The following is an 18,945-nucleotide window of genomic DNA, read 5'->3' as shown; positions in this document are numbered from 1 at the left end:
GCACCTGAATTCGAATCCCTTCAGTTTTTACCCCCTCGGTTCCTTTGACCCACGATTTAGGGAGTGCCAGCCCTACCTTGAGAGTTTTTTTGTCTTTGAGGATATCTGCGCTGCGACCGTTTTGTAGGGAAAACAGGTGAGCTGAGGACAGAGAGGGCGACTAGTAAAGTTTCGTACTTGATGCAGTAAAAAGAGATTTTCTCGTTTGTGCTAATGATGTGGAGAGTAAACAAAAAAGACCATTAAAATAGCGGTGCCCCAAACCCTACAAGAAGAATCAAGAGAAACTGAGCTTTACGACTGAAGGGGGTGGTGCCATCCTGGTTTCCAAGGTTACTGCTTTCAGGAAACAAGAACTTCAGAATGCGTGAGTTCTGTTCTTAAACTCACCGCTGCTTTTGCTTTGAGCTAGGCTTCCGAATAGAAAACCGAGAGGCTGCCCTCGATGAATGGTAACTAATGCTGTTACAGCTAGCACGCTCTGGGTTAGAGAAATAGTAGCTCTTTTACAAATTATTTTTGCGTGCCTGGTCTCCTGTTATCCTCTCAAACAGCACAGTTTTACACATGAGGAATCCAAGACACAAAGATGTTCTAGAAGCTTTCTCAAAGTCTTGTTTGAGATAGTTAAGCTTGGATCTAGAACACTGTTCTCTAATTTCATTGCTCTTTGCATTATACCAGGCTAACCATTGCTATATGTTCAGGTTTATTCATAATGACACAGGAAAAAGCTGCCACCCTTTCTGTTTTTTTCTGCAGGATTTCCTTTGTCCTGGCATAAAAATTTTTGAACGTTATTGGCTCTGTCCTGTTTAAGGAAACAGAATTGCTTTCTTTTTCAAACTTCCATGGCCGTAAAACCCCAAGAATAAAAAAGCGTTGGTGTTTTCATTCAAATCAGAGTAGAGTGTGTGCCTTTGAGGCAAGAAGACTTGTCTTTTTTTTATATATATAAATTTTTTTTGTTTTGTATTTTTAAAGATTTTATTCATTTATTCATGAGATACACACACACACACACACACACACACACACACACAGAGGGAGAAGCAGGCTCCATGCAAGGAGCCCGATGTGGGATTCGATCTGGGGACTCCAGGATCACAGCCTGCGCTGAAGGCAGGCGCCAAACCGCTGAGTCACCCAGGGATCCCCTTGAATAATTATTCTATGCTTCCTGTCCATTTCAAAAGTGAAATTGCTGTCTAATGGTCCCATTAATAGCCTGGAAGAATTACTGTACCTTCAAGAAGTGATGATTTCAAAAGAAAGAAAGAAATAGAAGTGAGGATTTCTCTCTCATAGATACAGAAAAACAAGTAAGGCCAAAATTATTAATCTTTCATCCACATCAAACTTAAGCTTTTTGCTCTGGCTTCATAAGGTCAAAGAAATCCCCTCCAGTCTCAAAGGAGAAGCAGACTTTGGCAAGAGGGAGCAAGGCAAATATGAGAAATCACTGGCTATAATAAGCCTTTCCTTGTATCTTTTTTTTTTAAGATTTTATTTATTTATTCATGAGAGACACAGAGAGGTAGAGACAGCGGAAGGAGAAACGGGCACCCCGTGAGGAGCCCGATGTGGAACTCAATCACGCCCTGAGCCGAAGGCAGCCGCTCAACCGCTGGGCCATCCAGGCGACCTGTCCATGTATCTTTACTCAATTTCATAAGGGCCTTGCTTTGTGTAGCCAGCGGTTGAAAATTAACTATAGAATAGTGTTAACTGCTTAAGATGTCACTTCTTCAAAAATGTTTCAATTTTACATGGGATTCTGACGTGTAAGAATTTAATATCATATAAAACACATTCACATACATTTTTTCAGCAGATGCTTAAAAGAACTATTTGGTACTTACTATTTTATTATCCCATTTTACAGATGCAGAAGTAACTTGCCCAAAGTAACGTGTCTAGCAGATGGCAGGACTGAATCTTGAAAGCCAATCCTCTTTCCACTCTTCCCCCAGTGAAAATATCTTTATTCTACTTTAGTGGTTACCTCTTCAAACTATTCTCCCTACTGGGAGAACCCAATCCACATATCATCATGACAGTGTATAAGTGATCTCCTAAAGATGGTTCTGGGTTAGGCATTAAACAAATAGAAGTAAAAGTCAATCCTTAAGCCAGATGATCAATTTTAACAAGAACACTGATAAGTCATGTTATTAATATGTATCCTTGATATGTGTGATGAGAGTAGCACTGTTGGTCTTCCATCCCAAACCTCATCACTCTAGTCTAATCGTGAGAAAATATATCACACAAATTCCAATTGAGGCACATTCTACAAAATACCTACAAAATAAAATCTTTTAAAAAAAGGAAATCTGAATAAAATATAGATGTTAATAACAATATATTAATTGATTGTCACAAATGTACCATGATCATATAGGGTGTTTATAATAGGGAAGATTGGATGGGGGGATATGTGGGAATTCTATTATTTTCACTGCTTTTCTGTATTTCTAAAACTATCTAAAAAGTATTTTTAAGATTTTATTTATTTATTCATGAGAGACACAGAGAGAGAGAGGAAGAAACATAGGCAGAGGGAGAAGCAGGCTCCGTGCAGGAAGCCTGATGTGGGACTCAGTCCTGGGACTCCAGGATCACGCCCTGAGCTAAAGGCAGATGCTCAACCACTGAGCCCCCCAGGCGTCCCTCTAAAAATTATTTTTAAAGCATCAGTTTCTATCTTTTGGGATATCTTTTATGTTATCATGTGTACACTAAGATATTCACATAGCTGGAAAGGCAGAATAATCACAGAGAAAGTGTTTTCAGATTTATTTGAGGGGTAGGGGCACCTGGGTGGCTCAGTCAGTTGAATATCTGACTCTTGGTTTCAGTTCAGGTCATGGTGTCAGGGTCATTGGATGGAGCCCCACCTCAGGCTCCACACTCAGCATGGAGTCTGAGAGCTTCTCTCCTTCCCTCTCCCTTCCCCCCTGCTCCTCCTCCTGCTTATGCATGCTCTCTCTCAAATAAATAAAATCTTTAAAAAAACAAAAAAGATTTCTTTGAGGGGTGAACATCTTCTATAAAGGGGCAAGGGAGATTGAATAACCGGAATTTTGCACTTAAATGGAGTTTTCTTTGGGCAGCCCGGGTGGCACAGCGGTTTAGCGCCGCCTGCAGCCCGAGATCCTGGAGACCCGGGAATCAAGTCCAGCGTCAGGCTCCCTGCATGGAGCCTGCTTCTCCCTCTGCCTGTGTCTCTGCCTCTTCTCTCTCTCTCTCTCTCTCTCTCTGTCTCTCTCTCTCTCTGTCTCTCATGAATAAGTAAATAAAATTTAAAAATAAGTAAATAAATCTTTTTTAAAAAAAGAAAAAAACTGGGCAGCCCAGGTGGCTCAGCGGTTTAGCGCCACCTTCAGCCCAGGGTGTGATCCTAGAGACCAGGGATCGAGTCAGGGCTCCCTGCATGGAGTCTGCTTCTCCCTCTGCCTGTGTCTCTGCCTCTCTCTCTCCTGTGTATTTAAATAAATAATTAAAAAACTCTTAAAAAAAAAAAAAAAGAAAAAACTTCATATGCTGCAATTGAGCAGACGAGTGGATTATTTTATAGCTTATTCCTCAATGTTTATTTTTTTTAAAAAAAGATTTCATTTATTTATTTGACAGAGAGAGAGAGAGCACAAGCAAAAGGAGTGGGACAGGCAGACAGAGAGACAGAAGTAGACTCCCTGAAGAGCAGGAAGCCGGACTTGGGCTTGATCCCAGGACCCTGGGATCATGACCTGAGCTGAAGGCAAACGCTCAGTCAATTGAGCCACCCAGGCACCCAAATATTTTTTTAAAGATTTTTATTTATTTATTTATTTATTTATTTATTTATTTATTTATTTTTATTTTATTTTTTTATTTTTTTATGAGAGAAAGAGAAAGAACAATGGAGGGCAAGGAAGAGGGGGTGAGGAGGTGGAGGGGGAAAGAATTTAAAGTAGATCCTGTGCTGAGCACAGAGCCTAACTCAGGGCTCGACTCCATGACCCTGAGATCACAACTCAAGCCAAAACCAAGAGTCAGACACTTAATCAACTGAGCCACCCAGGTGCTCCACTATTTATTTAAAATTTTATTTTTCAGCAATCTCTACACCCAATGTGGGGCTTGACCTCACAACCCTAAGATCAAGAGTTGCACACTTTACCAACTGAGCCAGGCCAGTGCCCCATTATTTCTCAATGTTTATGACATCAATAGAACTATGTTAGGGAACGTGGCAGCTCATAGAAATACAAAATACATAAATCTGTTAGGCAAGTTCTTTCCATTGCAAATGAAAAAAATGCCAAAACCTTTTTAAGCAAAAAATTATATATGTATAATTATATATATCTTGGAAGCATACTAGGACAGTTCATGGTAATATTGGAAAAGCAACACAAACTAGGGTACCTATAGGGGACTCAGTGCTTCCAGGACTCAGTCTTTCTGTTTTTCCTCTCTGCTTGGCTTTATTCCTTCTTTTTTCAGATGGTGCTTTTCTTTGCAGACAAGAAGTATGACCCCATAATTCCCAGGGTCACATCCTGCTAGTTCCATGATCTGAGTAGCAAGGGAGGTTGGGCTTCTAGCTTCCAGTACAAAAATTACCAGGGAAGGATTCTAGTTGTCCAAGCCAGATCATTACACACCATTTATATCCATCACTGAGGCCAGGGAGGTAAGGTATTGACTGGCCCAGCATAGAGCTCTTCTGTATGGCCAATGGTCAGTCTAATACCAAGAAACAGAAAGAATATTGGGAAGACCAAAACAAATAATGTTAGCTACAACTGAATTTTCTTTTTCTTGAGATGTATTATCTTCCTTCCAATTAAGAACAGTTAATAAGTGAATAAAGACATTGTGTTAAAAGTTGGGTTCCCCAAGAAATAGGCTCTGAGATGGAGATTCATAGTAGGAAACATAATGGAAAACAATATTGGTAGAGATAGAATTGGAATGCTATGCAGTCTCAGCGAAAGCCTCAGCCAGTTTCCTGTAACGTCTGAAGCTCAGGTGGCCCTTCAGAGTTTCATGAATTGGAGGGGTCCCAGCCTTTATACCCCACATCGACCAGATTTTGAACGGCTAGCAAGGAAGGGCTAATAGGCTGTGTGCTAACTCTAGTCAATTAGTAAAATGCCTGAATTACTGTATTTTTAAAAATTGAGAAAGTGTATCTTGGCTAAGTGAGGAAAAATGCTAAGATCAATCAGTAATTTGTCCACAGACATAGGAAGAGGTATGATGTCATGCATGGGAGGTGGATGCTATGATGTGCAACCCAGATCTCCTTTCAGGCATGAAGGACTCATTCCCCCAACTCCTGGAGTGCTGCCAACAGAGAGCCTTCAGCTGTCAGCCCTCTTCAGAATTGCCTCAGTTGAAGAGGACTACCTTGTGAATGCAAGGCCCCATTCCCATGGCAACCAACAACTAATACTAGTGAAGAGAACACACTTTTGTTATTTCCCTATATTACCCATTTCCTATGGAAATTACCGTAGGGGTAACGTGGGCCCTAGAGTAAGAATATGTGAGTTAAAATCTCTGCCTCTTATTAATTTTGTAACATAAGGCAAGAGACTTAAGTACCCCAGGTTTCCTGTTTGCACAATGGCATATCAATTAGGATTAAATTTGGCTCCTAAAGGGGGAAAAATAACTTGAACAAAATAGGATTTTTTTTCTCTCTCACATAAAATATATCCAGACACAATCCAGGACTGATATGGCAGGCTTCTTTGAACTCACTGTCATCATCCCTATGGTACAGATCTCATCTTTGCTTCCAGACATGACTTTCTTGATCCAGGAAACAGAAAACAAGAAGGGCACCACCCTACCTACCTTCAACTTTTAAGAAGACTTCGGAGGCAAGGAAATAGAGTCTTAGAGCAACAATGTCTTCAGTTGAAAATTACAGTTTTTTAACCAGGAAGGGAAGGAAAAGTATAGGGAAGCAAGAACAAATTCTGTCACAAATGGGGATAATAATAATGCCTATCTTATAAGGCTAATGTGTGAATTAAGTGAATTAATATTTGTACCATAGTGAGGAGGAGCTAAGATGATGGAGTAGAAGGAGGACCTTTAGCTTGCCTGGTCCCTGAACCTACCTAGATAAGTATCAAATCATTCTGAATACCCAAGAAATTGATCTGAGCACTGGCAGAGAATCTGCACAACTAGAGGGAGAGAAGAGGTCACATCACGGAAGATAGAAGATGAGGAGATGTGACTTGAGGGAGAAGCTGATCAGAGGTGCCGTGGAGGGGAGGGAGCCCTGGTCTCAGAGACAGGAGAGAGAGAGAGAGAGAGAGAAGAGCGTGGAGGATTGCACACACACACACATACACACACAAAAAACACTTCCCCCAAGCCATTGACTGGGAAAATGAGGGACTGATTTTTGTGAATTTTTACAACCACAGGGCTCAAAGACTGGAGTTTTAGAGATCTGTGGTTTGGCAGGTGAAAAGCCAGTGGGCACTGCAGTGCACTGCACACAACCTGGGGGTAGAAGATGCAATCTGATGATCCCCTGGGACACACTGAGAGAGACAGTTCCCCTTTCTTGGAGCACATCTGAGAGAGGTAGCATTGCCTCTCCAGGGACAAAGGAGCCCTTGGCCACCACTATTCTCCCCAGCCCTTCAGCATAAACTAACCTCATTAAGCAGCACAGCACCAACACTGGCAGTACAAACCACTTACACCAAGACCCGCCCCTCTGCACTCTGCAAGTGCTGCTTTACTCTAGCAAGTTTGCCTAAGAACCAACACACTGGGCCCCTCCCCCAAAATACCAGCACAACCCCCCCCCCCTCCCCCGGCAACACACCCTACATCTACTGACCACAGAGTTCTAAGCTTCAACTCTAGTGGAAATAGTATCAGGTCGTAAGCACACCTAATTAAAACTCACCACATTCTGGACAAGGTCAGAACACTCCCTACTCTAAGCAAGGAGAAACTACAGAAGACTGACCTGAGGGAAAGGGCAGCCAAGACACAGCAGCAGAGTACACACAGATTACACCAGAGACACTTCCTGAAGTGCCAGGCCCTGGACAGTATATGACCTCTTCTTTATAAAGCCATTACTCTCAGGAGCAGGAAACATAACAGGCTTTCCTAACACAGAGACGTAGACAAAAAAACCAAGACTGAGGAATTCATTCCAAAAGAGGAACAAAAAAAGTCATAGCCAGAGATCTAACCGCAACAAATATAAGTGATATGCCTGAATCAGAATTTAAAGCAACAACCATAAGGATACTAGCTGCACTTGAGAAAAGCATAGACGATGCCAGGGAGTCCCTTACCACAGAGACAGAAGATCTAAAAACTAGTCAGAGCAAAATTAAAAATACTATAACTGAGATGTGAAACCAACTGGACGTAATGACCACAAGAGTGGAAGAAGCAGAGGAACAAATAAGTGATATAAACGATAAAATTATGGAAAATAATGAAGTTGAAAAGAAGATGGAAAGAAAAATATTGCATAATAAATGTAGACTGAGGGAACTCAGTGACTCCATAAAGCCTAATAACATTCATATTACAGGAGTCCCAGAAGAAGAAGGGGGGTGGGGGAAAGGGCAGGTTTGTTTGGGCAAATTATAGCTGAAAACTTCCCTAATCTGGAGAAGGAAACAGACATCCAAATCCAGGAGGCACAGAGAACTCCTGTGAAAATCAACAGAAGCAGGCCAACACCAACATGTATCATAGTTAAATTTGCAGAATAGAGAGATAAAGAAAAAAAAAATCCTGAAAACAGCAAGATAAAAGAAATTCCTAACTTACAAAGGAAGACAAATAAGGTTAGCAGCAGGTCTTACCACAGAAACTTGGTAGGCCAGAAGAAAGTGGCATGATATATTCAACATGCTGAATGGGAGAAATATGCAGCCAAAAATATTCTATCCAGCAAGGCTGTCATTCAGGATGGAAGGAGAAATAAAGAGTTTCCCCGAAAAACAAAAATTAAGGAGTTTGTGACCACTAAACCAGCCCTGCAAGAACTATTAAAAGGGACTCTTTGAATGGGAAAGACCAAAAGTGATAACGACTAGAAAGGAACAGAGAAAATCTTCAAAAACAATGACTTAGCGATAATATGGTGGCACTAAACTCTAACATCTATCAATAATCACTCTGAATGTAAATGGACTAAGTGCTTCAATCAAAAGAGATATGCATCAGAATGGATAAAAAAATAAGACCTGTCTATATGCTGCCTACAAAAGACTCATTTTAGACCTGAAGAAACCTACAGATTGAAAGTGAGAAGATGGAGAATCATTTATTTTGCTAATAGACATCAAAAGAAAGCCAGAGTAGCTACTTATATCAGACTAGATTTTGTTCTCTCTCTTTTTTTTTTTTTTTAAGATTTTATTTATCAGGGATCCCTGGGTGGCTCAGTGGTTTAGTGCCTGCCTTCGGTCCAAGGCATGATCCTGGAGTTCCGGGATCGAGTCCCACATCAGGCTTCTGCATGGAGCCTGCTTCTCCCTCTGCCTGTGTCTCTGCCTTACTCTCTCTCTGTCTGTGTCTCTCATGAATAAATAAATAAAATCTTTAAAAAAAAAAAAGATTTTATTTATCAGAGTACCTGGGTGGCTCAGAGGGTTAAGCATCTGCCTTTACCTTAGATCACAATCCTAGGGTCCTGGAATCAAGCCCCTCATTAGGCTCCCTGCTCAGCTAGAAGTCTGCTTTTCCCTCTGCCCCTCACCTTGGTCATGCTATGGCTCTCTCTTTCTCTCAAATAAATAATTAAAAAATTAAAAAATAAATATTTTATTTATTTATTTTAGAGAGAGTGAGCATAGTGGGGAGGGGAAGGGGGGAGAGAGAAAATCCTTTTTTTTTTTTTAAGATTTTATTTATTTATTCATGAGACACAGAGAGAGAGAGAGAGAAAGAAAGAGAGGGAGGCAGAGACACAGACAGAAGGAGAAGCAGGCTCCATGAAGGGAGCCCGACATGGGACTCGATCCCTGGTCTCCAGGATCACATCCTGGGCTGAAAGTGGTGCTAAACCGCTGAGCCATCTTGGCTGCCCGAGAGAAAATCTTAAGGAGATTCCCTGCTGAGTGCTGGGGCTCAATCTCACAACCTAAGCCAAAATCAAGAGTCAGACATTCAACTTACTAAGCCACCCATGCACCCCCAGACAAATTAGATTTTAAACCAAAGACTATAACAAGAGATGAAGAAGAACATTATATCATAATAAAGAGGTCTATCCAAAAAGAAGATCTAATGATTGTGAATACTTGCGCTCACAACTTGGGGGCACTCAAATATATAAAACAATAAAAACCACAAAGGAACTCATTGATAATAATATAATAGTAGGGGACTTTAACACCCCACATACATCAATGAACAGTTGATTTAAGCAGAAAATCAACAAGGAAACAATGGCTTGAATGATGCACTGGACCAGATGGACTTAACAGATATATTCAGAACATTTCATTCTAAAGCAGCAGAATACATATTCTTTTCAAGCACACATGGGACATTCTCCAAAACAGATCACATTCTGGGTCACAAATCAGGCCTCAACAAGTACAAAAAGATTGAGATCATAGTATGTATATTTTCTAATCACAACACTATGAAACTTGAAGTCAGTCACAAGAAAAATTTGGAAAGACCACAAATACATGAAAGTTAAAGAGCATCCTACTAAAGAATGAATGAATCAACCAGGAAATTAAAGAAAAATTTAAAAATACATGGAAACAAATGATAATGAAAATACAACAGTCTGAAACCTTAGAGATGCAGCAAAAGCAGTCATAAGAGGGAAGTATATAGCATAACTGGCCTACTTCAGGAAGCAAGAAAATCTCAAATACACAACCTAACCCTTATACCTAAAGAAGCTAGAAAAAGAACAAATGAAGCCTAAAGCCATCAGAAGAAAGGAAGTAATAAAGACTAGATCAGAAATAAAAGAAATAGAAACAAATAAACCAAAACAGTAGAACAGATCAATAAAACCAGGAGCTGCTTCTTTGAAAGAACTAATGAAATTGACAACCCCTAGCCAGAGCTATCAAAAAGAAAAAAGAAAGGACATAAGTAAATAAAATCACAATTGAGAGAAGAGAGATCACATCCAACATCACAGAGATACAAAAGAATTATAAGATAATGTTATGAAAAATTATATGCCAACAAATTGGGCAATTTGGAAGAAATGGATAAATTCTTAGAAACATATAAACTACCAAAACTGAAGGGAGAAATAGAAAATTTGAACAGATCGATAACCAGCAAAGAAATTGAGTCAGTAATCAAAAAGTTCCCTTTTAAAAAACTCTGAGATGCTATTGTGATGAACAAAATTAAAATTTATTTAGAATTACCAGTAATTTCATCATACGCTTCATTATATATTTTCTTAATGGACACTAGAACTAAAATTACCATCACATAGTTATCTGTACAATTTCTGATATTAAAAAAGTTCTAGAGTCAAAAGATTAGTAATGTTGGACTCAGAGCCCCATATTTTTGGTAGGACTGTAACTTAGCCTTTATCTGACTCTCCAGACTTTTTTTTCCCTTCTATCCCTTATACTCCAGCTTCAAGGATATCCTGTTTCCCAGGCTATATTATCTATCTGACACCTTTTTTGGCTATTTCATATTGGAATGCTTCCCCAAGTTCCTTCTTTCTTTCACTACCATTTCTTCATGACTTTTATTTATCATTAGTAACAATGATACAAATTTCTCAGGTACTTATATAATCACAATTATGTTGTTAATATTTAAGAAAATAATTGAAAAGTTTATTATAAAGTGAGTAATGTTTTTACTTTTATTTTTTTTAAAGATTTTATTTATTTATTCCTGAGAAACACGAGAGAGAGGCAGAGACATAGGCAGAGGGAGAAGCAGGCTCGTCGCAGGGAACCTGATGCAGGACTCCATCCCCGGACCCTGGGATCACAACCTGAGCGGAAGGCAGACGCTCAACCGCTGAACCACCCAGGCGTCCCGAAAGTGAGTAATGCTCACTTTAAATGAAATTTTTAAAAACTATAATGGCATTGAATTATTGGAATCCTACTTTATGCAAGCCTTTATATCATGGATTGTGCGTTAAGTAATTGACTAATTAATCAAATATTCATTGAGTGTGTGCTACGTTCAGATACAATTGTAGGTAGGAGTTGCAGGGCATTCAGAGAGACAGAGGGTTCCCCTGAAACCTCTAGTCTCTTCTTCCTCTTATTTGTGTTACTTTCAAATTTTTCTCATAACAGTTTATTTTGCTGTGACACATCAGCCTCTTACTAGACTTTTAATTGATGTTTTTCTATTAAACTTAAGTACATTTAACAGTGTGGAGGAGGCTGTGTTTTGTTTTGATCTTATTACCATTAGGCTTTCCTCCCCTTTTCCAATGACTGCTCACTTCTTCCCAGTATCTTTGGATTTGTCTGAAACACTTTCTGAATGCTCTCTTAAGGATTTCACCCTTAGGCTTTTTTTTCTTATATTTTTTTTTTAATTTTTTTATTTATTTATGATAGTCACACAGAGAGAGAGAGAGAGAGAGGCAGAGACACAGGCAGAGGGAGAAGCAGGCTCCATGCACCGGGAGCCTGATGTGGGATTCCATCCCGGGTCTCCAGGATTGTGCCCTGGGCCAAAGGCAGGCGCTAAACCGCTGGGCCACCCAGGGATCCCTCTTATATTCTTGAATTATGGAATTTTAGACAGAAAGGGAATTTAGAGATTACCTATCTAAAATTTGATTTTATAGATGAAGATGAAAATCCAGAGAAGTAATGTGACTAGCTCAAAATTATTCTGTTCTACCAGTTAATGGCAGACCTGAGATCAGAATGCAAACTTTCTTCAAGATCCAGCATAAATCTGTCCTCCCTGAGACCTTCTTCCAAGTTACAGGTCAGCTCATATTTTGCCCTTCTGAATTATGAATGAGGTATCTACAAACTGCATCATTTTGGCAATGGTCATAGCGTACAATACTGCTTTACATAATTACTCAATTCCTTCACACTAGTATATCCTAACTGGGCAGTTAGTCATAAACATCACTAAGCACAGATTTTTTATTTTCTCTTTTTAGCAGGTAGCACAGTAGCTAGGAGATAAGATAATGGGCATTAAGTGAATCCACATAGTAGGGATTTAAAAAATATTTTTACTTATTAACTACCTCTTTTCACATATCCTCTTTTTTTTTTTTTTAAGATTTTATTTATTTATTCATGAGAGAGGCAGAGACACAGGCAGAGGGAGAAGCAGAACTCGATCCAGGACCCTGGGATCATGACCTGAGCCAAAGACAGACACTCAACCACTGAGCCACCCAGGTGCCCTCTTTTCACATATCCTCTTAAAACATAATTATTTTGGGGGCATTTCAGTGTCACAGTTGGTTAAGCATCTGTCTCTTGGTCTTGGCTCAAGTCATGATCTCAGGGTTGTGAGATAGAACCTAGCATGAAGGGCTCCACGCCTAGCATGAAGTTTGCTTAAAACTCCCTCTCCCTCTCCCTCTGCCCCTCCTCCTAGTAAAATAACAAATAAATCTTTAAAAAAAATATAAGTGTTCTTGTTCCTTAACATTTTGGTTGTAAGTCCTTTGTAATTTTTAAAAATCAGACTTAGATTCTTGGCAATCAATGAAAAGACAGTTATGCTTCTGCATAGTCTACTGCAATGTATTTTTTTGAGACTTGGCAGAAAACCCAAGGTTTCTGTCCTATTTTTTGTTTTCTACACTGCACTTCATCTAATCTTCTAGCTCTTGGTGGCTTTCTCTTCTAGACATCGTTCTGTAGAATGACCCAATTAAATGCGGCCCCGTTTAATGTAGTGGAATTTTATGTGAGGCTGGTTTCAAATGATCATCTTGTAATTTTCCAAACCTTTATTTTATTTGTTTATTTTAATTCCCTGGTACAGAGTACTTGCTGCTGATGCTAGTGTGGTATCACAGTAAATCCTCCCTCACTGATGTTCAGGCTGAAGACACAGCTATGAGCAGAGCTAGTCATGTGTCATGTATTGCCCTTTAAGCAGATCCTCGTTTATCCACTGTCTGAGCTTTAAGTAGAAGTTAAAGGCTTTTTTCAACCTACATAGTTTTTCACTAAATCTGTTAGTTTCAGCATGTTGTTTGTGTTGTTTTCAGCAGTGCAATCCCCTGATCTATATCAAGTAAACATGATGATGGATTGAACTCACTTCACTGCTCCCGCTCAGGTGCTCTGTTTTGATTTGTCAGTATCTTAGAGCTGCACGTTGCATGCCAAAACAGAACAGAAGCCAGGGTTTAGAAAAGACCACATTTTCTCCCACAAAAGACCACTTTTTAAAAGCAGGGTAGTGTAGTAAATTTGAAATACTGATATGTTTTGAAATCTGCCTATGAACACTTCCTTATTACATTATACTGGTGTATGCAATATTATTTCTTTTGGCATCTAGACACTGCTGGGATTATTTACTTATTTTTATTTATTTATTCTTTAATTTAAATTGAATTTGCCAACATATAGTATAGCACCCACTGCTTATCATGTCATGTGCCCTTCTTAATCCCTGTCACCCAGTTACCCCATCCTTCCACCCCCCCCCTTCAGCAACCCTCTGTTTGTTTCCCAGAGTTAAGAGTCTCTTATGGTTTGTCTTCCTCTCTGATTTTCCCCCATTCCATTTCCCTTCTTTCCCTTATGGTCCCTTGCACTATTTCTTATATTCCACATATGAGTGAAACCATGCGATAATTCTCTTTCTCCGACTGACTTATTTCATTTAACATAATGCTGGGATTATTTAAAATCCATATTAAAAATTATCAGGGGGCACCTGGGTGGCTTAGTTGGTTAAACGTTTAAACCAGGGTCCTGGGATCAAGTCCTGCATGGGGCTCCCCACTCAGCAGGGAGTCTATGTGTCCCACTCCCTCTGCCCCTCCCCCTGCTCATGCACTCACACTCTTTGTCTCTCAAATGAAAGGATAAAATCTTTTTAAAAAAATTACTGGGACTTTTGAGGTGCCTGGCTGGCTCAGTCTCTTTTTTTTGTTTTTGTTTTTTTTTTTAATTTTTTATTTATGATAGTCACACACAGATTGAGAGAGAGAGAGAGAGGCAGAGACACAGGCAGAGAAAGAAGCAGGCTCCATGCACCGGGAGCCCGATGTGGGATTCAATCCCGAGTCTCCAGGATCGCGCCCTGAGCCAAAGGCAGGCGCCAAACCGCTGCGCCACCCAGGGATCCCCTGGCTCAATCTCTAGAGCATGCAACTGTTGATCTTGGGATGATGAGTTTAAGCCCCATATATGGAGTAGAGTTTACTTAAAAAATTGTTGAGACTTTAAAGAAAATCTGTTAATTTCTGTAGCCAAGTAACTTATTTCAAATGGTGACTAGGGGACTCTCTATACACACTGTGCTATTTCATGCCTTCATGCCTTGGTACATTCTATTCCTCTTTTTTTTTTTTCTTTTCCTATTCTTCTTTCCTCAAAAGAACTCCCTTTTCATTCTCTAAGTCCTTTATGATCTTATTTGAATGTCTCTTCCTGAGCTGTTTCAATGTTGTGCCCGTACTACACCTAACTTACATGTCTGATATTACACTTGTTTTACTTATATTATAGCTGTTAGTTTATGTATTTATCACCCTGTTAGACTGTGAAATCCTTAAGGATAAAGACTTTGTTTTATTTATCTTCCCATCATCTAATGCTGTGGCTGGTATATATTATGTTTGATGAATGAATAAAAAATATCTATTTCCCCTGGATGTAGCCAACTCATCCTTAGTTTCTCTACCACGTGTAAGAAAAATCCTAAAAAGGGTTGCCTGGTTGGCTCAGTGGTTGAGTGTCTGCCTTCAGCTCAGGGTGTGATCCCAGAGTCCCAGGATTGAGTCCCACATTGGGCTCCCTGCATGGAGCCTGCTTCTCCCTCTGCCTGTGTCTCTGCCTCTCTCTTTCTCTCTCTGTGTGACTATCATAAATAAATTAAAAAAATTTAAAAAAATATTTAAAAAATGAAATATTAAACACACATTTAGTGACCTGCTTTTTCACTTAACAACATCTTATAAGCAAGTTTCTGTGTTGATAAATTTTAGCACTATATATTCAGTTAGGGTAAATGCATAGGAAGATGCACCATACTTTATTTAAACAGTCTCCATAGGTACACACTAAGTATTTTAGGTAAATTCTTATGGTTGCATGAAACAAAGACACTCCTCCCACACCCAGGGCACTTAAAAAAAACATAAATAAGGGGGCACCTGGGTGGCTCAGGGGTTGAGCATCTGTCTTTGGCTCAGGTCATGATCCCAGGATCTGGGATCGAGTCCCACATCGGCCTCCCTGTGAGGAGCCTGCTTCTCCCTCTGCCTGTCTCTGTCTCTCTCTTTCTCTCTCCCTCTCTGTCTCTCATGAATAAATAAATAAAATCTTTAAACAAACAAACAAACAAACAAACCAAGAAAAACATAAATAGGACCCACTCAGATTGTCTCAAAGAAAAGGAGGTTGTATTGTAAGGATGTATATATAGGCTAGAACTGGAACTAGGGGACATCTGGATGGCTCAGCAGTTGAGCGTCTGCCTCCATCTCAGGGGATGATCCTGGAGTCCTGGGATCAGGTCCCACATTGGGCTCCCTGTATGAAGCCTGCTTCTCCTCCCTCTGCCTATTTCTCTGCCTCTCTGTGTGTGTCTTTTGTGAATAAATAAATAAAATCTTTTTAAAAAATTAGAACTGGAACTAGAAATCTATCAGGAATCAAGCTCTGGTAACCAGTTACTCTTTCTGCTGCTGCTGTTTCTCCTCTTTCTTCATGTCTCCCTAATACTCCCTTCCTAGAGCATTTGCTTACACTAACCCTCCACTCACACATAGTTTTGACTTGGCTTACTTCAGATTCATAATTTATGACATTCTTTCAGTTACTCTTCCTACTTCTCAGTCTATACAGGTTCAAGTATTTTCATCCCACACGCAGATGACCTTGTCCACTCTACTTGGTATCCTCTGGGTATAGAAACTAGAGAAGAAGTGGCAAGAATGTTGAAGAGATGAATGAGATGAAGAGATAATGATGAAGATGAAGAGATGAAGAGATAAATGAATGTTAGATCATGAAGAAGCCCCTACCAATTGGGTCTGGATTTCTAGCTAAGTGTGATTGTGCTTGTGCTTACAAGTCTATAGAAGGCAGGAAGACCAGTTAGGAGACTGCTGTAATAATTCAGGTAAGAATTATTAGTGGCAAGGAAACAGTTTTTATTTATTTTATTTATTTATTTATTTATTTATTTATTTATTTATTTATTTATTTATTTTTAAGGAAACAGTTTTTAATTTGGACAACCAGATCTATACTGAGCCCATTCACTGAAATAGGGAACCCAGGAGAAGTGATCAGAAGTTTCTTTGTAGAGCACCTGGGTGGCTCAGTTGGTAAGCATCTGCCTTTGATCCAGGTCATGATCCTGGGGTTCTGAGATTGAGCCCCACGTCATCTGGCTCCCTGCTCAGTGGGGAGTCTGCTTCTCCTTCTCTCTCTGCCCTCCCCCCGCTCATGTGCACACACTCTCTCTCAATAAATAAAAAAATTTGGGGGGGATCCCTGGGTGGCGCAGCGGTTTGGCGCCTTGCCTGCCTTTGGCCCAGGGCGCGATCCTGGCAGACCCGGGATCGAATCCCACATCGGGCTCTTGGTGCATGGAGCCTGCTTCTCCCTCTGCCTGTGTCTCTGCCTCTCTCTCTCTCTGTGACTATCCTAAATAAAAAAAAAAAAATTAAAAAAAATTTTTTTTAAATAAATAAATAAATTTTTTAAAACTTAAAAAAGAATTTCTTTGTAAATGAATTTAGTAATTTCTATAACTACAGTTTTTGCAGTTATAGAGAAAAACTGCACATCACTTCATTCAGTCCTTGAAGATTTTCACCTGACAACCTCAGATCTTTCTACTCTCTCAAATATAAACAAGAACTGTGTGGGGATGTAGTTGTCTTGAGTCTTCAGCCATACAGCTAACATATTCTTCTGGCTTTATCCTCTATATAATGAAATCAATTTTCTTGACTGAATACCATGTCATGGCTTTCACTTCCTCCTGCCAATGTGTAAGAAATATGTAAGAAAAAATACTAAGATATCTTTTGATAACCTGTTTGTAAAGTGTCATCCATCTCTATGCCCCTTTTTCCCTTTTCTTTTTCCCCCTTTGGGAAGTTGTTTTGGAGGAAACATCTGTCTAAACTATTCTTCACTTCTAGAAAATATTAAGATGTCTGATTGATGCTTTAGAAAATGAATTCCTTGGGGGAAAAAAAAAAACAAGATTCTTGGCTTAGTCAGCTAGATTTGTGATAAGACACAACCATTCCCTTGGTTAACGGTAGAATAGTAGGTAAGGCCTGGAAAGTTTTATCATACCTGGTGCTATTTGTACCCTGACCTGCCTTTTATTTCCCAAGAAAGAACCTATCCAAGCAAGACATATGTGCAACTTCACGGAGCATGCTTGGAGCAGACCTCTCTCCAATACCTTTCTTCCTTTTCCACTAGGGGATAATTTTTGAGTGGGAGAAAATTAAGAATTTACTAACTTGAAACGTTGCTTGTTAGGATACATGTTTTATTTTATTTTATTTTTATTTTTTAGGATACATGTTTTAGCTATAGTATTACTTATCTATAAATTTGGCTAAAGTAGCAGGACCTGACCCATCTCACTTAAACCCATTGAACTATTTCCCCCAGACACTATCCAAGAATTAGCAAAGATTTATCTCTTGCTTGGAATTAAAGATTATTTATTTTTAAAAAAGATTGTTTATATATCCTAGATGAGAGTTCTTCTAAATGGCTACATAGAAATACCATTTTTGTGGGGTGCTCATAAGAAAGAAGGGGAGGTGGTCCGTGGAGAAAATCATTCTGGGAAGCACTTCATTCTCTACTTTCCACTTAAAGATTCACAAATTACATTAAGATATTAAGAGCTATATGAGAAGTTCTGTAATAAACATTTTGACTTTTTTGACAGTTTTATTGAAATATAATTTACATTACATAAAGTTTATAATTTATTTTTTTAAGTTTATAATTTAAAGTGTATAATTCAATGATTTTGTGTGTATTTACAGAGTTTTACAACCATCAGCACTTTCTTTGTTTTTTTTTAAAGATATTATATATTTATTCATGAGAGACACACAGAGAAAGGCAGAGGGAGAAGCAGGCTCCCCATGGGGAGCCCGATGCAGGACTTGATCCTAGAACCCCACGATCATGACCTGAGCCAAAGGCAGATGCTCAACCACTGAGCCACCCAGGTGCCCCCCATCAGCACTTTCTAATTCCATATTATCTTCATTATCCCAAAAAGAAGCCTATAAGCAGTCACTCCCCATTCTACCTCACCTCTCCTTTTTTTTCCTATAGATTTGCCTATTCTGGATATTTTATATAAACCAACTCATACAGTATTTAGTCTTTTGTGATTGTCTTCTTTCACTCAGTATAATGTGTTTGAGGTTCATTCACGTTTGTGGCATATATATCGGTGTTTCACTAATTTTTAATTGCCAAATAATATTCCAATGTATAGCTTTGCCACATTATGTTTACGTTTATTATGAACTTTTAGTTTGTTTCCATTTTTTGACTATTATGACTAATGCTGCTCTGAGCATTCATGTGCAAGAAAACATGTAAACCTTGCAGGTGTTGAGTAGCAGGCTGAGGCTGCTATATGGACACATATAGCACACATAAACTTATGGACACAGACCTATAAGTATGTGGACATCATAAACTATCCCTTAGAGAGCCAAGTTTCACTGGGAAAATATTGTATTAGCTTATGCTTAGGTTGTTCCTT

The 18,945-nt window shown here is 39.3% G+C and overlaps 1 protein-coding gene and 1 long non-coding RNA gene across 2 annotated transcripts in view; one reads left to right on the top strand and one right to left on the bottom strand.

Moving 5' to 3' along the window:
* Positions 1–216, bottom strand: part of GOLM2 (golgi membrane protein 2) — a 99,752-nt gene extending 99,536 nt beyond the window's left edge. Inside the window, exon 1 of the mRNA XM_025472956.3 lies at positions 77–216. The gene's annotated coding sequence lies outside the window, so the exon portion shown is untranslated. The remainder of the gene's footprint in view (positions 1–76) is intronic.
* LOC118352956 (uncharacterized) lies at positions 5–16,822 on the top strand. The gene is made up of 5 exons (XR_004810971.2): positions 5–136; positions 10,874–11,043; positions 11,869–11,955; positions 16,017–16,302; positions 16,398–16,822. It is a non-coding gene; the product is annotated as an uncharacterized LOC118352956 (long non-coding RNA).
* The last annotated feature ends 2,123 nt before the right edge of the window (positions 16,823–18,945 follow it).

Source organism: Canis lupus, chromosome 30, assembly GCF_003254725.2.
Source record: "Canis lupus dingo isolate Sandy chromosome 30, ASM325472v2, whole genome shotgun sequence".
Lineage (NCBI taxonomy): Eukaryota > Metazoa > Chordata > Mammalia > Carnivora > Canidae > Canis > Canis lupus.
The sequence above is the reverse complement of the archived record's forward strand: the minus strand, read 5'-3'. Positions and strand labels throughout refer to the sequence as shown.